Source organism: Ziziphus jujuba, chromosome 1 (genome assembly GCF_031755915.1).
Source record: "Ziziphus jujuba cultivar Dongzao chromosome 1, ASM3175591v1".
In the NCBI taxonomy this organism is placed as follows: Eukaryota; Viridiplantae; Streptophyta; class Magnoliopsida; order Rosales; family Rhamnaceae; genus Ziziphus; species Ziziphus jujuba.
Window position 1 is genome coordinate 18,889,049 of NC_083379.1, and position 24,822 is coordinate 18,913,870.

The window sequence follows — 24,822 nt, forward strand, 5'->3', positions numbered from 1 at the left end:
GGAGGAGAATATACTAGTGCAGAATTTGACAGCTTATTTCATCAAGAAGGTATCAAGAGGCAGTTCACGGTAATGTACACTCTATAAAAAAATAGAGTAGTAGAGCGGATGAACAGAACCTTGTTGGAACGAACAATAGCAATGTTGAGAACTACAGGAATGGCTAAGTCATTTTGGCCAGAAGCAGTTAAGACCACCTGTTATGCGATCAATCGGTCACCATCAATCGCAATCGATCTAAAAATGCCAATGGAGATGTGGACTCATAAGCCAGCTAATTATTCTCGCTTACATATATTTGGAAGTCCTATTTATGTTATGTACAATACCCAAGAAACATCAAAGCTCGATCCAAAATCTAGAAAATGTATTTTCTTAGGATATGCTGATGGAATTAAGGGGTACCGCCTATAGGATCCCACTGCCCATAAGGTGATAATCAACAGAAATGTGATATTTATTGAAGATAAAATACAAGAAAATGAAAATGATAGCACTTCGAAAGAGAAACCAGAGACTACTATAGTCCAAGTCAAAGAAAGGCAAGAACAAAACATTCTGGATTTTTCTGAAGCAGCATCGGAGCACGAAGAACAAGAGCAAGCTGAGTTTGCAACTCCACAAGTTCGAAGGTTAACTAGGGAGAAAAGAGAACCAGCTTGGCACTCAGAATACATTATGGAGGGAAATATTGCATACTGTTTTCTAACGAAAGATGGAGAACCATCAACTTTTTAGGAGGCTATAAAAGGCCCAGAAGTTTCTCTGTAGATGACAGCAATGCAAGGGGAAATTGAAGCTCTCCATAAAAACAAAACATGAGATCTTGTTCCACTACCACAAGAAAGAAAAGCTATCGGCAAAAAATGGGTCTACAAGATCAAACGAGATAGCAATAACCAAGTGGAAAAGTATCGTGCTAGATTGGTGGTGAAAGGATTTACTCAGAAAGAAGGTATTGATTTCAATGAGATATTTTCTCCTGTTGTTCGACTTACAACAGTTCGTATGGTCCTGGCAATGTGTGCCACATTTAACTTGTATTTAGAGTAGTTGGATGTGAAACTGCATTTCTTCATGGAAAACTTGAAGAAGAGATTTATATGCTCCAACCAGAAGGTTTTACAGAAAAAGGAAAGGAGAACTTGGTTTGCAGGTTGAGCAAATCTCTATACGATCTCAAACAGGTGCCGAGATGTTGATATAAGAGATTTGATTCCTTCACCATGAGCCTTGGATACAACAGACTTAGTTCAGATCCTTGTGCTTATCATAAGAGATTTGGTGATGGTGATTTTATTATTTTGCTATTGTATGTTGACAACATGTTGGTAGCAGGCCCCAACAAAGATCATATTAAAAATTTGAAGGCAGGGTTGGCTAGGGAGTTTGAAATGAAAGACTTGAGACCAGCAAACAAAATTCTAGGGATGTAAATCTACCGAGATAGAAATAATAGGAAGATATGGCTTTCTCTGAAGAATTACTTAAAGAAAATTTTGTAGCGTTTCAACATGCAAAATTGTAAGCCAATTCTTACTTCTCTTCCTATTAATTTCAGGTTATCCTCAAGTATGAGTCCTAGCACTGAGAAAGAGAGGACGAAAATATCTCGAGTACCATATGCATCAACAGTGGGTAACTTAATGTTTGCTATGGTATACATAAGACCAAATATTGCATAAGCAGTGGGAGCGGTTAGTCGGTACATGGCGAATCTTGGAAGAAAGCATTGGAATGCTGTGAAGAGGATTCTAAGTTATGTGAAGGATACCTCAAATGCTACATTATGTTATGGAGGATCAGAGTCTATTGTTGAGGCTATGTTGATTCAGATTATGCAGGTGATCTTGATAAAAGTAAGTCCACCACGGGGTATGTGTTTACTCTTGCTGGAGGAGCTATAAGCTAGGTTTCAAAACTACAGTCTATAGTGGCTACCTCTACAACGGATGTAGAATATATTACGGCTTCGCAAGCTAGTAAAGAGGTAATTTGGTTGCAGATGATACTGAAGGAGTTTGGACACAAACAAGAGAAGATAACTCTGTTTTATGATAGTCAAAGCGCTTTGCATTTAGCTAAGAATCCAGCATATCACTCGAAGACCAAACACATACGAGTTCTATTTCATTTTGTTCGTGGGAAGGTGGAAGAAGGTGGAAGAGGGAAGTGTGGATTTTTAGAAAATCCATACTAGAGATAACCTGGTAGATGTTCTGACAAAGCCAATCAGTATTGACAAGTTTGTGTGGTGCAAATCTTCCATTGGCCTAGCAGAAACATAAACAAGCATGAGAATGAAATGGATAGTAAAAAGGATAGAAAGTTATAGCGAAAGTGACTTTAAGTGGGAGATACGTGGTGGCAAGTAAACCCACTTTCTTGAGGTGGTGCAAAGATTGCTTCTTAATGAAGCACTTGACTTGGTCAAGTGAGGTGGAAGAATGTAGAGATTTTTCTAGCTATGGTTAACAAGTCAAAATTGCCAATTTCTACTATTATAAGAGAGAAGGTATTGTCAATTGTGTCCTCCTTATTTTATCGAAAAATTGTTATATTCTTTTACTATAATAAAATCATTCTACAATTCCCAATTATTTTTTGTGTATTTTATTTGAATATTTTACCCACATACTTCTCATTTTCTCATTTTCTCATTTCCACTTCAGCTGCAATTGCGAGTTTTATACATCAATTTCCTAACAAGATTTCCATTGCTTGAAATTGTTAGATTTGTGGAATAGTCTATGACTGCTAGAGGATTCTCTCTGTTTGCGACCCATACGATAGTTTTGTATGGAGAATTTTCATTGTACCAAATACCAATATATTCATTTGTTGAATTATTAAGAGTGAAGAATCCTAATTTGAAATTTTGGCTAGGTGAGACCAGAGTTTGTCCTTGAGATAATGGCTGAGAAAAAATTATGTTACAAATTGCATAGCAACGATATGATGGAAACAAGTGGAACAATAGAAATATGGATAAACGCAACAGACTGCTCTTTCTCTCTTTGGCACCCATTTTCCAAGGCCAGGAAGCCTTTTGCGCAAACTTCAATTTTGGTAAATGCTTTGAGCTTGTACCTATGATTCGAAGTCCACAAGCCATGGTCTGATTAATTTTAACATAGAAGTTTGAAATTTTGTGTACAATATTGTTTATCATTATCGTTTACTTATTATATATACCTTCAAGTCATTGATTCCGTCTGTATTTTATTGCCTGGCCTATACAAGTAGGCATATAGAAAGATACAAATTAAAAAATAAAAATAAAAAAATGTAAGATTTGACATCCTGGTATTTCATATCCGATTTTCTCTTTTTAATTTAATTTTAATTTAATTTTATTTTTTTCTAACTGACTTTTTTCTTTTGTAGATTTTTCTAATTGACTTCGGTAATTATTATTATTATTAGTTTTGATTTTTTTGAAAACAAAGATGATGGACTTGGGTATTAAGATTTGTCATCTTATGATTTAAAATTTGTGGCCTACCAGACATATATGTATCAAGTTGTACTTTGTTGTCATTGGTTAATTCTCTCACAAGGCGTTCAAAAGTGTAAAATTTGTAAGGGCCACATTTTGATAGCCCAAAAACCATTGGAAACTGTCTGACCCTTTAGGCTGGGTTATCTCCTTTAAATCTGAGCTTTGTATCATACTTTCATGGGATTTCTATGGTTTTATTTCATATATCAATCACGCTATTAGTACAGGTTGTTTATCAAGGCTTATTTATTAAATATTTTTTCAGAACAAGCTAGATGATATTGAAAATTGGTAGCAATTTCCACATTCTATGTCGCATCAGGTATGATGCTAAAATTCTCCTTCCAAATTTATAGATATATATATATATATATATAAAATAAGCAATGACTTGCCAATATCTTATTCATTTTTATTTTTATTTCATTTCTCCCTTTTAATTGACCAATTATTCATATGGAAAGATTACAAATGGAAAGACAAATTGAATTACATTTTTCTTAATATATATTGTTAAATATGAAAAAAATGATAAAAAAAAGGTTTTAATATATATATTTTGGCATAGAAAATTAAAATTGACTTTTTATAAATTAATTTAGTAAAAAACCAACTAAAAGTACGGTAAATGATAATTATCTAAACTTTAGAGGGTAAGTGAGAAATTTTCACATTTTAGATGTCTATATGAGTTTTCACTAAATGTAGAAAAGGTAGATGAAATTTTATTAGTTTATGTTAAATAATTTTTCATCTAATAAAATAATGACAAATCATCATAACATATCATACAATAAAAAAAAAAAAAAGATGTCGTCAACATTAATGTTTACATATTATCTTCTAAGGTTTTGAGGTTGCTATAGATTATGAAATAATTAACAAAAGTTCTATTGAAACAAAAATAAGCTTTTTTTTTTTTTTTAATGATCTTATTAGTGTTTGGTAAACTGTTATTCCAACACAGATAAATATTATAAAATTAAAATTTGAGCATTTGGTAAAAAGCTTACTTAACTGTTATAATTATATACTAGTATCATATAGCCATAATAGATAATTTTGATATTTAATTATATTCAAATCAAAATAAATAATTAATTATATTATTTTTTATGAGTAAATACTAAATATTATTGATAGTTTGTTATCAACTTTACAAATTTAATTGATATTGTTTGGTAGTTTTGCAAAAATCAAACAATTTGAATGTTTCTTTTAATGGGTGCGGGAGTGCCACTCTAAATTCAAATAGAAAAATAAAGAAAATATGATAATAAAATAATAAAAATTACACAAAATAAATCTGATAGAAATCAAGCTATTATACTAATTTGCAGAGAACAAATAAGTTAAAGATTCTTAAATGCCTTGTAATAAACAGAATTTTAAATATAAATTTAGTCAACTAAATGAGACAATAAAAAATCGTAATAACTTTTTTAGAAAATCAAAAGATATTATAATAAAAATTGAAATTAAGGAGGAAACTTTATTAAATAGTTATATATCTGATTGATTGGAATCGAAAAATCACTTGTTTTCTTACCAATTTATTTGTGAAGACTTTCAAAACTTGACAATGACACTTATATTGTTTTAAATGATGAATATAAATTTTTTTCAATTCTTAAAACTAAGTCATTGTTCTAAATTAAACATTTTTCATTAATTATTTGAATTAATTTGAAAATTAACCATGTATGGTCATCACCCTTCTCAATCTGAATATTATAAACCTAACCTTATTTTTACCTTCATTCATTCAAGGAAAAAAATTATTTGTTTTCAAAATAAATAATTAGCCATATTCTAGTTTCATCTGCTCTAAAAAAATTATTATTATTTCATAAAAGTATCATTTACCTCATTCAAATTAATTTATTACCTCCTAGAAAATAAAAGTAGCTTTATTTAGACTTTTTTAATTCCACAACCAATTTTCAAATTTATTATTATTGTTTAAAAATAATAATGTGAGTGTTTAGGAGGAAAACAAATGTAATTTGGGTGTTTTAGACCAACACGTCTTAAATAATTGGCTCTTTTTTTTTTCACATTTGAAAATGCAAATAAAATTAAATATAGTCCAATTACCCATTGTAATATTAACTGCACACAGATGACATTTAATTAATATTTATGAAGTAATTGGAAATTTTTTAAAATTTGTTAATTGGAAAATGTTTGCCCATAATTTATTATCTTAACTTTTACTTAGTTAAGAAGATTGTTTTTCAAACTCTTAAATTAATAATATTCATGATGTCAAAAGTGTTGATATTATTAATATAGTGTTTCCATCAAAGTTTTTTGCTGGGAGACGTGCTAAAAAGGTAGCAGTTGCTAGACACTGGAGACATGATAGGAAGTTCGCAGTTGCTATTAGCATTCCATATGATATTGGATGTATACGTCAAAAACTACAGCTCACCTTACCTCAACCATCATCTATTTTGAACTTTGACCCATACAGATCAGTATCTACTAAATTTGTAAAAAAGTTTGACCAATACATGAAAATGGTTGATCGTGCAGCAAAGGTGGGAATAAACCTTTTTTTGTGTGGGTAAAGATTTTTTTGAAAGACTTTTAACCATTGAATGTTGGCTACTTCACGATACAAGTATGTTTTAGATCCAGTTTTTTATTTATCAATTTTGCTAAACTTTCAAGGTTGTTAAACTTGCATGGTTATAATTTGAAATTAATTTGTATTTCACTACAACATATGGAAATAATACTTTACTTATTTTGAGTATGTGCTAATCGATACCCTGATATCTTTTATCCTAGTTTTAAGATGATTAATGGTAGATTTTGGCTAAGAAATTAATTTTCATGGTTGTCATATATTTAGTTATTTATTAATGGATTTTTCCCTTTTGGGAGGGAAATAACAGAGTGCATACTTTCTTGTATTATGTATATTTTATTGTAAGATGAATAATTGATAATTTATTTTGTTATGGGGATACATTGGGATGTCTTACAAAAAATTTAATGCCAATCCATTTAGATATATGTTCCCATATGAAATGCAATCATATGTTTTGGGGCTTCCAATAAAGGAATTGAAGCCTTGAAAAAGTGTAAATCATGTACAAATAAAATTTTCTAATTGTTTAATGTTCACTATTTCTTTCTTTGTTTTCTTAATTATTTCATGTACTGACTTGACAATTATTGATACACTTGAATAAGTGAAATACACATTAGCTTGTAAGACACATGGATATGAAGGAGTGACATATGACCGTATATGATTCCGATAAGGCTGGAAATCGAAACAAAAAGGTGGTCTATTTCAACCAATTGTGTTGGTTGTTGCCTTACTTATTGCATTCTGCCTGCTTCTATAGGGAATGGTTGGATCATGTAGATTCTGTTGGTGAGTTCATCTGTGCTAATGGATAATTAATCCAACACTTACATGTTTGCTAATTAAATTTTAGCTATTGAATATGGTTGTAATTATGTTTTTGTTTTGTTCTAATAATAAATTTTTTTAACGGTGACTGTGAGATTTTTATGCTCAAATGCATGGAGTTTTTGCATGCCAAATTACCCTTGAACTTCACACAAGAGGACATGTTATTCTTCAGAAAGAAATATGCTCAAGAGGCTTATAATGAAGAACTTATTATATGAGCTAGGTAGTAACATAGCCTAAAAATAATGTAGTGGATTTGCTAAACCTTTTTGTTATTGGTAAGAGGTAAATTTTAGCAATTTAGGTATATAACAATCCTAATTTAGTGGATATAGTTGGTTTTTACTATTCTTGGTCTTATAGGCACTATGAGGCAATTGTTTTCTAGAGGATGTAGCAAGGATGTGCTTATAAAACATTGAAATATCATTTTTGACTAACATTGTAATTCCCCTAATGAAGTTACACAACACTTTCATTGTCCACAATATTTGTGAAATTTTAACATTCCATTATCATTACATAATTTTATTACTATGGAGGAGAATATATATCCATCATACAAAATAATTTTGAAAATACATAAATTTAAAATGCATAACTATAACATACTAAAATAAAAATTTCTAATGCGAAGCATCTCCATTGGGTCAACTATTCTCATGTATATCATAAAACAATAGATCCATACATCTCTGCCTATTATATCTAACACCACCATATCAGTTATATGTATGTCTAATAATATCTTCACCTTGAGATTGTAACACCCCGTCCTAAAGTACAACGGAAACTTTCCAACTTTAACCGAGGTTGACCTTGACCGTTGACTTTGACCATTGGCTGTGGACCGAAGGGGTCAAAAGTTGACTTTTTGACTCGGATGGAATTCTAGGTTGACTGAGGTACCGTTATAAAGTACACGTTGGTACGAGTTCGTAGACTAGTAGCATGTTGAAAACAGAGCTACGGTTTGAAAGTTATGAGCAAAACAAGTTGAGGTCCAAACTGTCCAAGGGATGCCCGAGTTGACTTTTTATTCATGCAAATTTGAGCTTTGACTCATGCATGGTTGTGAAGTACTCGTCGATATGAGTCCGTAGACTAGCGGCACGTCCGATTTGGACATGTGGTTTGAAAGTTATGGACTTGTAGAGTTTTTCAAATACTATATTATTTTAATATTATTTTTTAAACGTGTAACAATGTGCCACGTATGACTTAATAAATGTGACCATGTGTCACCATGTTGAGATGCCACATGTCAACCATGCTTAATACCATATTATTTTATTATTGTTATTTTATATAATAATATTATTTTGTTATTATTTAATTATTTCTTTTATTTTCTTTTTATTTTCTTTTTCTTTCTTTTTCTTTTCTTTTTTTTCTTTTTCTTTTCCCCCACGTGGGAAAAAAGGGCCACGAGCCCCTTTCCCTTCTTTTTCTTCTTCTTCTTCTTCTTCTTCTTTCTTTCCTTCTTTCTTCCTTCCCATTGGCCATCTCTCTCTCTCTCTCTCTCTCTCTCTCCCGTGTTCATCTTTCTCCCGCCACCACAAGCCACACGCACCGGCCACCGTCTAAGACCACACGCCGGCGAGCTCACCAGCCAAATTTGGAGGCCGACCGGCCGGCGACGGGCCCAGATCGGGCCGCTAAAGTCGGCGGCGGCGGGTTGAATTTTTCCGATGATTCTACCCGTTTCCGGCCAGCCCAGTCGAAATTGCCACCCCTTTCCCCCTATTTTGGGTTCTCTGAGTTCAATTATGGTCTCCAATCGTTTAAATTCGAAGTGGTTCATGAGATACGAGGAGATCAAAACTGGCCGAAGCTTTCCGGCCACTGCCGGTCGAATTGAGCTCAATGGAGGTTTGTAATGTGATCCTCATCTCACAAGCTTTCCTTAGACATATAAGTTGTCAATTTTCGTTAGCGTTTGTGTTAGACCCCCCCGGGTACCAGGTATTATTTACCCGAATAAAATATTAATTTATTTGACTGTGTGTGAATTGTGTTCTAGGAGCACGGGTGAGTCATGGAATTGATCCCATAGAGGATCTTAGGTTAATTGCGTGCTCCAGGTGAGTGACCCACCTTTAAAAATATTTTTTAGGTAATTAATTATATTTAATTGGTGCTTAATTGATATTTGGATTTATGCTCATGTGGTGCAATTTAATTATAATAGTGAAAAATTATTATTTTATAAGTACGTATATGTTTGTTGGTGCTAAACGGAAATTTTGGGTTATCCAAAAATCCCGATTTTTATTATGGTGATTTAATTTTATTTGTTACGCATGAGCAATGTATTTTTAGTAATAAATCGTATGTGGTTTTAATATTATTTTTGGGCATATTTGGTGTAAATATTTTAAGGAAATTATTTGTTTAATTGGTGGTTTAAATTTTATAATTATGCCCATGGAATATTATTTGTTAGACCTTGTGTTACGAGAAAAATTATTTTTATATTGTTATCGATGGTTTCATACCGGGTATGTTAAAGGAAAATATGTGGGATGGTGAAATTAAAAACTGGTATATTTTCCACGGTAATTTTTGAAAAATCGGTACGATTATAATTAATTTAATAATTATTTTAGACGCACTCATACAGTATTGGTGTTCCGATGTATATGTGGTTAGCGCGCAAGTATTATGTCTCCCGTGAGTTGCCATTGGACCGAGGGTAGGCAAGTCTCATATATTGTGCATCAGCAGCCCCCCTCCTTGGCCAGGATGACGGTTTCAGCAGTGGTACTGTCGGGATGCCGAAGTGCCGTATGCAAGTTTCTCTCTTTAATCTCCCGCCAGTCGGTGCTCGGGACGCTGGCTATCGGAGGGTATCATTGGTATATGGTGTGGTGCGTCAAGTATAAATTTTCGGATAGAAATTTCAAACCCCAAAGTGTTCAAAAATTATTTATTATATTTTATTTATATTTGGGGTATTTATCTATTGTTTATTAAATTAGTTGATCCCTTGGTTTTCGGGAAGTACGAATATCGGGTTTTGTGAAAATGTTTTAAAAGGGGAACATTTCCAACGGAGGGAATGGTGAGAGTTTTGAGAGAAATATTATCTCTAATTAATTATTATTTACTTATTTATTTATTCTTAATTAATCAAGTGTACTATAACTATTATTACTGTTATAATTGTACAGTAGTTAGGGTCATTCACTGAGATGATTAGCATCTCACGTTTTTAAATTCCTTTCCCCTAGGTCCAGGTTTGGAGACGTTGATTGTCCGGGGCGAGCCCGATGTCTCAGTTCATTGTCGAAAGTCCAAGGAGCATTTCTTCCCTTTTTTCTCTCCATCCTGTATTATTTCTTTATCTGTCATCGTATTAATTTCATATTTAATTGTATAATGCTCTGTATACTGTACTGGACATATTATTTATGCACTGATTTACTGTTATTCATTGGAAGTGCTGTAAATTTGTGGAATCAATTTGTAGTATTGTGGGAGGAATAAGGGGATGAATATAGAAGTGTGTTTTTAGTGCAGGAAGTTTGTGGTAAGTCCAACCCTTAGGGGAGGTTCTGCAGGATTTTCCATTGGAGGGTCGGGTAGGGTTTCCCTGGGATCAGGGCTTGTCTAGGGTTCCGGGGAGAAATCTTGGACGGGTCCTGACAGGATAGTATGGATTATATCATCGGCCTACCAAGTCCATCTTAATAGAAGAATAATACAACTTGACACATCATCCGGAGCATACCACTGTTTTTCATGTAAAAAATTGGTGGACTCAGCATAAGCTGCACGATATGCATCCACAGTGTAATAATGAAAACACATGCCATAAGGAGTAATTTTGCCTTCTCTGCAAGCAGCAATATAATGATCACAAGGATATTGATTAAGATTGAAGACTTTGCATGCGTATATTTTTTATTGGAGGTTAATTGTGCCCTCCAAAATCTCATATTTCATAATAAACTCATACATATTAATAGCCTTCACATGCAACCCGAAAGACTCTAAAATTTGATATTTGAGATCCTCTTCCATAAAACTAGTTATAGACTTTGTCACTTTTGCACCTATATTTTGTCGTTCAGAAAACCACCTTTAGCAAAATACGATTCATGCTTTTTACGATATTGATGGTCAGGAAAGTGTACTTTTACATGGAGAATGTAAGCACACCCACCTAGTAGGGTCATAGGCTTGGATGTACTGTGCAAACCTACTATTTTTTTGCCTTAATTTGCCCTATATAAAACTCAAAATTCTTAACCAAGTATGCCTTAGGTGCGAGAAAGAAACATTGTATTATTGTATCATCATCTTTCGCATGTCCAATAGTTTTCATATTTTTGCTTGTGTGGTACGTGCATCGGTTATGGTATGGATTAGGAAAGACTTTGCATATTGACTTTTCAATAGCTGGGTGTTTATCACTCAGAAACACCAAATTTAGGAAATCTCCAATAGCATCCTTAAAGTTTTGGAAAAAACACATATATGCTTGCTCGTATTCACCATCTCCAATGCCAAAAGCCAAAGGATATATTTACTCATCGCTATCCGTAACCACTGCAATATGCATGTATCTTTTGTATTTCCCTTTCAAATTAATCACATCAATAGCCAACACAAGTTTTATGTGGAATACAAATACCTAATGCTTGCTCCAATCGCCATTAAAAAAATATATAAAATGGTTATTGTTGTCTATTTTGATATGTGTCAGAGTCGAAGATTCTTTGACTTTAACTCATAAAAGTAAATAAGAAACTTAGCAAAATTCTTCTCTAGAGTTCCTCTGAAACTGTTAAGTGCATATTCTCTACCTTTTAATATTTTATTATAGCTTATATTCACCCCATATTTTTGCAGAATTTCATGTTGAATTTTTTTGGATTTGTAAACATGAGCATTCCCTTCATATTTAGATTTAATACATTGTGCGATAATAAGGCTACTTGCCTACTTGCTTATATTCCCGATGCATGATATCTAACGAGCAATTGTGTACATTATCAAAAAAATTTACAATGAAAATTTCCCCATTTCTTAATTTGGTTGAACACAGTCACCATTTACAAGTATTTTCCAAACGCACAAATTCATATCTTTGTGTTGTTGATCTTGTCACATTAAACTCTTTGTTTGCACTCATGCAATGAATACTCAATTTATTTTGTAACTCACGTACTCAATTTATTTTATAACTCACGTTTGTTACAAAATATCTATCTAATTACAATACTCTTGCAACCTGTAAACTTTGATGAAACTACGGCCATAGAATCAATTCTGTTGCTCAATGAGAAGTGGTCACTTTTAGCATGATAAACCCTAACGTCATAAACTCCTTCATTGTTCATTTTTTGATGCATATGAAATTCGACATCATTATGATAGAATCATCCATCTACTAACATCATCTCCTTTTACATTGTAGTTCTCATAATTATTAATATTATGGAACTGCTCATATTCCTCTTAGTTAGGAAATCATTCACCAAAGTCACCTCTAACATCAACTCCTTCATGGATGTTAAATGATGTCCAAGACCTACGGATATCAACTTGATATCTAAACTAAGTTTCAGTAACTAGAATATTATGAAATGTAGCCTCAATAGGTTCAAATTCAGGAACTTGTGTCAGATAAACACCAATTGGAGGATGAGCAAAAAATAAATGATTACTTCTACTATCCAAAACAAAGGTTGTTTCTTGAACTCGTCTACTTTTCCATACACTTGTTCAACTTTGGAAATTACCTAAACATACAATGGAGGTTGAATCATCATCATCCCTCAATTTCTCATTTGTTGATAAAGTATTTCACATTCCTATCAATACGTAATTCTATAGGGTTTAGCAAATATTTATCTTGGTCTATCTCAATAAAATTAAAAATCCCATTCTCTATGTGAAGTCCCACATCGGTTGGAAAGGGGAACAAAGCAAGGCTTATAAGCGTGTGGATACCTTTACCTTGTAGATGCGCTTTAAACTCGTGAGGGCTGGGTTGTAAGAGGATTCCTCAGTGCCAAAGCAAACAATATCTACATGCGGATGAATTGGGCTGTTATAGTTGGTATTAGAGCTAGACCCGGATCGGTGTGCCAATGAGGATGTTGGACCCCAAGGGGGGTGTATTGTGAAGTCCTACATCGGTTGGAAAGGGCAACGAAGCATGGCTTATAAGCGTATAGATACCGTTCCCTTGTAAACGCATTTTAAACCCATGAGGACTGGGTTATAAAAGGATTACTCAATACCAAAGCGAACAATATCTACATGCGGGTGGACTAGGCTGTTATACTCTAACTCTGATTTTGTGCATTTTTGCCTACAAAAACAATTCTATTTTTACCATTTTGATACTCCCAAAGACCACCATCATTTCTCACAATGTTCTATCATTTAAAATCCCAATTACAATATTCTCATATTCCATTTCACTACAAATTTAAATGAATAATGTTAAACTAAATTAACAAATTTATAAAAATATGAATAATATTAATCAAACATATTAACAGCCTGAAAAAAACTGATTTTGTTTTGTTTTTTTACCCCATCAAATTCAATATTTTCCTACAATAAATTGGTGAAAAATAGTGGAAAACTAATGAAAATAGGCAAACTAGCAAAAAAAAGCGGAAAATGGATTAAAAAAAAAAGAAAAAGAGGAAAATTGGTGGAAAAAGAGGAAAACTAGCAAAAATGGCAAACCAATGGAAAAAAGAGGAACTTCATCTTTTTTAACCATTTTCTTGTGGTTTTACTAGTTTGCTGAATTTGTAGATCTACAAAATTTTTCTCCATTTTTCACATCATATGTAACCTAAGTATTTTTAAATTTAAACATAAGTGCTCATAAACTAATTTAATATATACCTATAAAAAAAATCGTTAAAAAAATAAAAATTCATTTAACATAATTTTGAGCTTTAAGAGAAAGAAAAAGATAGAAAAAAAACTTTACCTGAGTTTAGCTCTGAAAGCAAAAAAAAAAAAAATACAAGAAAAGAGAGTAAGAGAGTAGAATAGAAAGAGAAGAAAATTTGTGGGAAAGAGGAAAATAAGAACCCAGAACATGTGGAAAAGGGGGAAAAAGTATATATATATATATATATATATAAATATATATTTGTTTTGAATTTTAGCCAAGGATAGTTTTGTCCAATGGTGGCTATTTATCAATAACATATAAAATTTTGTTATTTTTCAACTTGTGATTTACTGCATGGTCATTTTTCCAAAAAACCTAAATATTATGCACTTTCATAAAACCCAAGCTAAATTAGATAGAATTTTTATTTTTTATTTTTACTAAAGTATGGACTAATTTTTTGAAGCATGTTCAAGATTTTTTAAAAAATTAATCATAAAAATTTCAACTAGAAACCAAATAATAATAATAATAATAATATAAAACCCCTAAAAAAAAAAGATAAGTAAATTATTTCCAAAAAAAAATATATATATTTTTGAAATATGTTAGAAAATTTATTTTACTTTAGTTTATTTTATTGCATTTTTTGTCTTCTAAATGTAAATAAAAATATTGGAACTAATGCTATAAAAAGTTTAAAAAGTTTTTATAAATTAAAAGTAAGATAAACTATTTAAAATGAAAATAAAATGGTTGTTTTGAGAAAATATAATAATAATGAAGTTTTCTTTTTGGTCAGATTTATCATTGGTATTTTTTGTATACTGACATTCTTTTCCCTGGGGAATGTGATTGGACAACAAGGAGAGAGTTCTGCAAACATTTCGTGTTGAAGGTGGTTAAGAGATTTATTTAATGAAATCAAGAATTATGACCTAATGAATAACTACTAGTGTCCATGCCACTTTGACCGATCTGCAAAGGTACCTAAAAAACCATCAGAAGATGCACCAAATATGCTGCTAAATGGCTAAAATTAATGAACTTATACAATAATAACAATAGTGATTAAAGAAAATACTACTGCTAAGTACAAGTGGACATGATCAGAAACAATTGCATTCTGAACTCTGTAGTACAAACAAAAATTATCACCAAAAATTAAAAAAAAGGGACAAAAACAAATGAAGTATAATTAGCGGCCCTCAATCGTCGACATTGTGGCTTCATTTGTGGAGGATTGCACATCAGTTTGTGGTTTAAGGTCGTATTTCAATGCGCTTTGGAAATAAAACAAAGGTTCCTTGGGTTTGGGACGATCTGTTTCATTGCTTAGCATGAATACTACCTCTTGCATGGTTGGTCTAACCATAGGATGGTCCTGTGCACAAAGAAGGCCAACATCTATGCATCTCATTACTTCAGGTGATGAATATGAGTCGCCCAATATTTCATCCATTAAATCCAATGCCCTGAATTCACTCCGTAGATGCCATGCCTGATATAGTCCTCACATATCAAAATGAACTTCAAATAGATCCAATTAATATATTATGATTGGTGAGTAAATGTGAACTCACATAAGCTATGAGGCTTAGCTGTTGATCATGATAGTGGAAGTTGTTATTCTTCTTGCCGCTAACTATCTCTAACAGCAACACTCCAAAGCTATACACGTCAGATTTCTCAGAAAATATTCCACCCATTGCATACTCTGGAGACGTATAGCCACTGCATTAGATTATTGGAACACGTTAATTAGTAGATATTGATTTCCATTAGTTTTCAGAGTTCTCATTACAGTATCTACATGCTGTGGCTAACACCACATTGTAATAATGGCATTTATAAGTAATATTTCTTGGCAGCTTAACTATGCTAAAGTCATAAAACTTGAACTTTATCAAAAGTTTTAGCCCCACAACAAGCTTTCTAAAATCTATTAGAATTGAACATATAGCAGAATAACATAGTGGAGTATTTACAGAGTATTTTCATTCATAGGGTAATCATATGGACAAAGAACTGGTGATTCATGAACAATATATCATTGACAAGGCTAGAATATGTTAACTATATGCTGAACTTGGACTCAAGCCTGAAACTCATGTTGAGAATCGTACTTTCTAATCATAAGTCTCTTGTAGAAGTGAAAATTCCATTACACAGTCTAAAAGTAGAACAACTAGAATTTCCATTGCTGGAAAATTTTTAAGCATAATATATGATCATGAGGAAATTAATTGTAACTGCTAACATTGGCGCACCTATTACAACAACATTACGTTTTATTTTATTTTATTATTTATTTTGTAATTACAACAATAGTATGCTTGATAATGCACAAATGATTTATATTTAGAAAACAGAACCAGTTGGTATATGTTAGAAAAGGAAGGATGCTTACGGTGTTCCCACAACCCATATGAGTATTAGCTAAATCTAACGTCCCTTGGAAAATACGTGCTAGTCCGAAATCTGATATTTTAGGGTTCATGTTCTCATCCAAGAGAATATTGGTGGCCTTCAAATCTCTATGTATTACCCTTAGATATGAATCATGATGGAGATACAGAAGACCTTTAGCAACACCAAGAATAATGTTGAAGTGCTTAGACTAAGAAAGCTCTAATCTTTTCCTGGAATCTGAAAAATACACATAAATTTGAAAGTAGTGTTCTTTTCTATTCTTATGCATTTAGGAGCAGAAAATAGACAATTAGCACAAATTTCCATTTGATATGTTTGGCATATAGACAGAGTTATTTGAGCAGCAGTGTATGGAATCGAAGGATTAAGAAAGAGCCAAAAAGGACCTATCCATGTATACAGGACACTTCATAAGATAACTAACTGTAAATGAAGATAACTAACTGTAAATCAATCTTCTTGCAATTGGACACTGTACATGTATGCTGAGATCTACTGCCTGATACGTTACTCCATGAAACTCAACATATATCAAGAGAGATTTATCTTCTTTTGCTCTAGTACTGGAAATTTGAATTGTTTTCTATAGTAGATATATTGAGATTAATGGCTAGCAAATGTAGCTAGGCATGGGATTTTCTATGCTGGTCAAGTACACATATTGTTCATAGGATTCAATTTAAGAACCTTTCGAAGGCAGCTTAAACCTTCATTTCTTCTAAAACCCTATCATAGCCCTAATTCATTGGATGAATCAAACAGACTATCAATCTGACATTGGTAGACAAGATAGATTAGAATGAAAGAGTAGTGTTACAGATTATGGTTCATGAAACCAACCAAAGAGAATCATATCCAAGCTCTTATTTGGCATGAATCATAAATTAGTAACTTCTCTTCTTTGTATACGCGACAACCAATAAGTCTAACAAGATTTCTGTGCTGGAGTTTTGAGATCAAAATCATCTCATTCTTAAACTCTTCTGCACCTTGTCCTGAGTTACTATAGAGCCTTTTAACTGCTATATCCTTCCCATTATGTAGTTGCCCCTACAAATAAGTAGCCAAAACTTAAATTTGCCAATCCATTAGAAATTTTCTATTGGAAAAGATAAAATCAAATCACCTTATAAACAGGACCGAACCCTCCTTCCCCAAGTTTATTTGACATGCTGAAGTTATTTGTTGCAATTAATATGTAATCAAAGTCAAAAATAGCATGTTCAGATGGATCATAAGGTTTTGCACTTTCAAGAGCATCCCTTGAAATGTCGTTCGTCTTTATCAAGTCAATGTGCTATGTGGTATCCATAATATTTCCTGCTTTTTGAGTTTTAGAAATCAGATTTAAATGCAGTTTAGAAAATAAAATGAAAAGATTACCAATAGCTATATCAAAAAATCAAGTAATTTGATGCATAAGTACAACAGTAGAGATGAAAAATCAATATGTTCTTAGTGAGTCCATGTTTTTCATATCTGTTTAAGTTTATTTACTATTACCCAGTTTGAATGCACAAAGGATAAAAAAATTTAGTTCTCTTCTCATTGTAAAAAAGCATAAAAATAAATAACAGTTATCCAAAATATCAATAAGATTAATAGAGTTTTATTTATGGTAAGCACAGATGCATATATCTTTTTTCCTTCTTCAATTCACAAAGTTTTTTACTTATCAACCATAAATTGTTTAAATTGTTGGGTCAACCAATGGTAAAGACATTTGGCACTCAAATTGTTCCCTAGGAGAATATTATATTAAATTATATTAAATCAACGCAATAGACACCCTAACAGAGATAGTAAAAGCAATGCAACATATATGCCACACTCTAGCAAGGAAAGGAATGAGTGCTTATTGTCACAGCCCTAACTTTTCCAACACTCCCGTGTAGCACTTAGCACCTTTCTTGCTAAGTAAGCCTTGCTCACAAGCAATCACAATGCGGAAGCTAAGAGTAAGAGAGTAGGAAGTAGGAGAGTTTGAGAGAACGTGGAGAATACTTGTATTGCTAGAATTCTTGGATGTGTTACAAATGAAAGTCCAACCCTTTATATAGAGGGCTTGGCATGTATCACAAAAATACAAGGTTCTAGATATGTACACATATCACCTATCTAGTTAGGGTTCTAGATTATTCTAGGGTTATGTACAAGATATTTACATGGAGTATTCTAGAGAGGTTCCAATCTACATTAGTCTAGGTTTCTCTTGAATCTTCTAGAATCTTTTTGACTTCTCTTGAATCTACATGGAGAGTGTAGAGTCTTTTGGTTAAACCTTAAGGGTTTTACTCCTTTTGCACGGGACGTGACACTCTCCCCCACCTAAACTCGCGATGCCCTCGTCAAGCCTTCTTCCTTGCCCGCCGAATGTGATCCTTGAGTTGTTGTTGTGTATCTTCGTGCTCCCCACTTACTTCACCATCCGGCAGGTCCTTCTCCTTCATCAAGTATTTGGTGTAGTTAGGCACGCCTCTATGTTGAACGACTCGATCTGCAGGTGTGGCTTCCACATTCTTGTCGGGTGAAGTCGCTATCTTCATAGGTGCCCTTCTTGACTTACCTTTCTTTGGGGCTTCCTTACCCCCTTTCCTTACAATGGGAAGTGGCCTCCTATAAGGTCCTATCACCCCCTCATGCAACTCGTGTGGTTGAGGTAGTGGTTTGACTAAGTTCCCTTCCTTAGTCTCCACATGCTTTCTCTTGTTGTCTCCACAACTTGAGACCAATGCACACAAGCTACCTTGCTTTAACTGCTTTGGTACATTTTGCACTTTAGGAGATGTCTTAGCATGGCTTGGAGCATCCTTGCTAGGCTCTTGGGTAGCAACTAGGTTGATTTGCTCCTCCTTCTCAACCTGCAGTACTGACAAATCTTTAGTCTCCCGCTTGCTAGCTTGTTTCGTAGGCACCATGCACGCCACTCCCCCATCCATGATGCATAACATGTTTACAAATGGGAGTGGGAAAGCCTTTACTTGGTTAAAGAATTCCATGCCAAGGATAATCTTGTAGTCATCCATGGATACAACTGTTAGGTTCAATTGGCCATCCCAGTCTCCGATGGTGGTTTTCACACCTCTAGCAACTCCTTGGAGCGGCTTCGCATCCGAATTTACCGCCTTTACGGAGCCCCTTTCTTATGTTGCCTTAATCCCAAGCCTTTATGCCTCCTCCACCGATAGGAAATTATGTGAGGCACCCGTGTCCACCAACGCCTTGGTGGGCACTCCATTGAGTTTTGTCTCTATGAACATTAGGCCACATTTCTTTGCCTCTTTAGGAGCAGTCTTGATAGCATTTAACAATTGTAAGGAACGTATACTAGTTCCTTCCTCTTTCTTCTCCTCGTATTGGGTAGTCATGGCATTCAAAGCCTTTCTCTTCGAACAATCCCTAACCCAATGCGGTCCATCACATAAGAAACAAAAGTTTTTAGGTTTGGAAGCGTCCTTACCTTCTCTAGGTGGCTTCCATTTTGAGCTTTTTGGCTTATGTGCACTTTCTTCCCCTTCATCCTCTTTAGATCTACTAGGTTCTCCCCCACCTTTTCCATGGTTGTCTTTCCATTCCTTTGGCTTTGGAGAGTCTGTTTGGTTGGAGTAGTCAATGAAGCCTTCAGCATACCTAATGGCACTAGCCAAATCTTGTACTCCATGCCTCTTCAACTCTGTCCTTGCCCAAGGTTATAGACTATCCATGAAATAGAAAAGGGAGTCTTTATCTGATAGGTCTGGAATCTCCAACACCAAGTTAATGAACTCCTTGATGTATTCCTGAATATGACCTACTTGCTTAAGTCATCGAAGGCGACTCTTTGCCCATCTTTGGCATTCTCTGGATAAAATTGCCTTTTTAGATCCTTTTTAAAGTCATCAAAGGTATGAAAAGTGCACGTACCTTACTCTATGTCACTATGCCTCCTCCTTCACCATAACATTGCCGTGTTGCTAAGGTAAAGAGTGGCAGTCCTAATCTTTGAAGCATCATCCACAATGCCCATTGCTTCAAAGTATTGCTCCAAGCCCCAAAGGAAATTCTCGAGCTCCCTCGCATTCCTTGCCCCGGAGTAGGACATAGGCTTTGGCACATCGATTCGTGGCCCCTCGCGTATGGTGGTTGTCCCTGATGCCACCGCCCTCTTGCAAAGAGCCCAATCACCCCTCATATCCTCCATTTGGGTGCGGATAGCATCCAATTCTCTCTCCAACATGGCACGAAGGTCTGCTACCTCCCCCATGCATTGGTCGTGTGTCGAGCGGAGCTCCTCCTTAAGGCATCGTCTAGCCCATTGAGTAACCCTCTCATGGCTTGATTGATGGCAATGTCCTCCGACTCTAGCCCATCTAGGCGATTCTCCAGCACCTCAAACCGTTCATGTACTCGAGCAGCATGCTCCTCCAAGCGTAACTCCACGCCAGTCATCACATCCTTGGACTTGGACTTATGCCTCTGCTTCCCCGCATTGAGGTTGCGTTGCTTTTCACGACCTCACACATCGGTAGCTCCCTTCACATTGATGGTAACCTCCGAGCTAGTCATCTTGCCTACTTCCACGTTACACCAATGGTATACTTGAATAGCAATAGGCTCTGATACCAACTGTCATGGGCTTAACTTTTCCAACACTCCCATGTGGTACTTAGCACCTCCCTTGTTAAGTAAGCCTTGCTCACAAGCTATCACAATGCGAAAGCTAAGAGTAAGAGAGTAGGAAGTAGGAGAGTTTGAGAGAATGTGGAGAATACTTGGATGTGTTAGAAATGAAAGTCCAACCCTTTATATAGAGAGCTTGGCACGTATCACAAAAATGCAATGTTCTAGATATGTACACATGTCACCTATCTAATTAGGGTTAGATTATTCTAGAGTTATGTACAAGATATTTACATGGAGTATTCTAAAGAGATTCCAATCTACATTAGTCTAGGTTTCTCTTGAATCTTCTAGAATCTTCCGGGCTTCTCTTGAATCTTCATCGAGAGTGTAGAGTCTTTCGGTTAAACCTCAAGGGTTTTACTCCTTTTGCACGGGACGTGACATTATGTACTTACCCTTTTGGTTAGTTTTCCACCTGTACCAAAAGAAAAATATGGCTCCTAATATGAAACTTGTACCGATTACTATGAGGCTGATGATAACCTTCCTGATTTGCTGTCTCCCAGCTGAACCATTAAATGAACATAACATACAAAATAGGTATCAAACAAAAACAAACAATGCAGTGCAAACACAAAAGCCAAACAATATTTAGGGAAAAGGCTTCATCCTCACCTAGTTCTGAATATGCAAGATGAAGAAAAAGATCTTCCCCACCAGAGGAAAACTCCTGAATATCAATAAGGTTTTTTGACCACACCAAACACCATATGCTGTTAACAAATGCATAAGCTAAGCATGAACAATTACTATGGCACCATGCATAGCATTTTTCAGCATTACCAATCTGCACATATTCATAAAAAGCAGGAAGTTTCACCATACTCTTCTTCCAAAACCCATCTTCTTTTCCTCCAGAGGAAGCTGAGCTACTGGTGTTTTTCTTACAAAGTAATTTGGTTTTCCTTATACACCCTCCAGTCCAGTTTCTTTTACTCCACTCCTCACGTGATTTTGGTTTAAAACCTTTCAAACAATTATAAATCGGAGATTCAGATGTTTTGCACACTGCAAAATGTCCACACACCCCATACGCATCACATGAACTGTTTGGTGCCACCCACGCATCCCACGTAGCGTTTGGTTCACTGTATTTGGCCAGGTTTATAATCTTTAGAACTCCTTCTGATGAAATGAACATATTTGAGTTTATAGAGTTGTTGTTGGATTAAAATAGAAAGTAGTTGTTCCCTTTTCAATATATTCTTCGATATTAAACATATTTAGATATGATGAAACCATTTCAGGTATCCCAACAAATTTCGACTTATCCCATGGCCCACTTCTCCAGTGATGAGTTGATCCATTATTCCAAATAAAGGCTTCTAGCGGTGTCTGTGGTGCAATTCCAACGATGAAGTTTCTAGGTGATGGATCAGTTTCACTTTTCCAAGATGTCAACACATATCTATCACCAGTTTTAATATTAAAACCTGGTCCTACTTTGGGTAATAACGTATCACCAGGATGAGCAAAGCTCTGCCACAAAATTTCCTCTGATATATGGTCTTTCTTGAGAATGAGGTTTCCATTATCTAAAAGCATTGCAACTAAAGAATTTGATGGAACAGGAATATCAGTTGTCCAGAAAGACGTCTCATTTCCATCCACAAGATTTAGATTTCCATTGCCGCCAATTGTCAGACTTGCAGAAGAGTCTGTGACTGAAAGGGGATTCTCTCTATTGGCGACCCATACAACTATCCGTGGTGAAATTTCCTTGTACCAAATACCCACATATTGATTTCCAGATTTATTAGGACTGAAAAATCCTAACTCGAAAGATTGGTTTGGGGAGACCAAAGTTTGTCCTTTAGATAACACTTGGGATGAAGTTATGTTATAAATTGCATAGCAATGATGTATTTGAAATAAGTAGAACAATAGACACACAGAAAACATGAATACAGTGCAATATGTGTGTTTTGCCCCCATTGGCCAAGGTATTCAAACAAAAACAAGCACCCTTTTGATTATATTTTATACAATTCTTTTGATATTTGCAAAGAAATTTTCTAATTGTAGCATAAAGCACAGAACTATATATAGAAGTCGAAGAGCATACCAGATAGAACTGAATGTGGAAGAAAAACCTCAAACGACTGCTAAGTTACTGCTTTAAGGCGCTTTGCATGAAGATTGCAACTATGGAAGTCAAAAAGCATAACAGAGAACTGAATATGGAAGAGAAAAGCAACCTAAACAGACTGCCATCCTAGTCTTAGGTGCTTTGTATCAAGTCTCTATGTCATGCTAGACCAAAATATAGTTGTTGGTTTCATTTTCCCTTTACTGCTTATTCTATCCTATGGTTGGTGGTTTCGTGCTCGCTTCATCACTTTAGTCAAAGCGTAGAAATGTATGAAAATGCAAACCCCTTGTAATATATGAGAGTAGTTTCTGAGAAACTATGTTAACTAACGTGTCAACTGTTTCAGTTGGACCCAGTCGCCAAACTCGTGCATCTACAAAGAGAAAGTGAGAGATAAACAAAACAAGGATGTTCTCCATCTTACCCCAGTCCCTTTAAGTTGTCATGCCATGACCTCAATTTCTTATTTAATATTATTTGGTTAACTATATATTTTAAATAAAATAAAATAAAATAAAATAAAACGTTAGAAAGGTTGAACAGGAACAATTGTCTTGGTATCCCGTCGCTATGGTTGGGAGGACGGGAGAGACAAGGAGTCATGGAGGAAGACTGGGATTGGGTGGAGAGGTTCAGAGAGTTGAATGTGGCGTGCAAGTTATAAGTGCACCATGGGATTGTTATTTTTTTGTTTACCACGTTACAAATAGCAATAGAATTTTTATTTAAGGAAAAAAAAAATCAGATATTTTAAATCTTGATTGTGAGTATATCAAATAAATGAGATTAAAAGAGAAGCAAAGTTATTCGATTAATTGGCTTATTGTTCTATTCAAAATTAATGACATGGACATAATCTTTATCTAAAGAAATGCTTTGAGAAAAGTCATATAGAACGTTTTAACGAGATAGTACTTATCAACATTCTAAGAATGAAATCTATTTTAAATATATATATCTATATGTATCATGATTCTTTGATTCGATAGGATGCAAATATCTAAATTTAATGTTTTTAAATATTTTTTTCAGACAGACTAGGCATCTAAATCAGATACTAAATGCATCTCCAAGAAATGTTAATTTTGAACTTTTTTTTACTAAATAATATGTCAATTTTAAATTAAGCGAGTTGACGTGGTATTGATTTGAGCTTCATTAAAAAGAAAAATGTTAATCATTGCATAAAATCTGTCGGTCCAGTAGCATTTTGAGTGACTCATATAATATACTTTAACTAAAAGCAAAAATATTATATATATATATATATATATATATGAGTTTTGATCCAAGATATGTTAATTTGGAGTTTTTTTTTTTTTTGTTTTGGATAAAACAAATATGTTAATTTTGAGTTAAGCGAGTTCACTTGGTATTAATTCATTTGAGCTTCATTAAAAATAAATAAAAATGTGTTAATTATTGCATTAAATGTGTCGTTTCAGTAGCATTTTTAGTGACTCATATAATATTTCCTTTAATTAAAAGCAAAATATATAAACATATGCGTGTGTGTGTGTGTATATATATATATATATATATATGAGTTTTCATGTAACATGATATTGATGTAATACAATATTAAACGAGAGTATGAATAAAAATACAAAAAAATTTAATTTCTTTTAAAAATATTCAATATTATTTTTATACGATATAACAATTTAATAAATTCACATTAAAAGGTTTGTTTTTTTGACAAAATATTTATATTAAAATATAAAAATAAAAATAAATATTAAAAATTAATATTATAATATATTATTTTTCTAACCTTACGTTTAAAATAGCCAACAATAAAATAAATTATATACACAATTAGATCATTA

At 33.8% G+C, this 24,822-nt stretch overlaps 1 pseudogene; it reads right to left on the reverse strand.

Annotated features, from left to right (window-relative positions):
- Positions 1-14,835: 14,835 nt before the first annotated feature.
- LOC107421643 (G-type lectin S-receptor-like serine/threonine-protein kinase At1g61370) lies at positions 14,836-22,869 on the reverse strand (annotated as a pseudogene).
- Between the last annotated feature and the right edge of the window lie 1,953 nt (positions 22,870-24,822).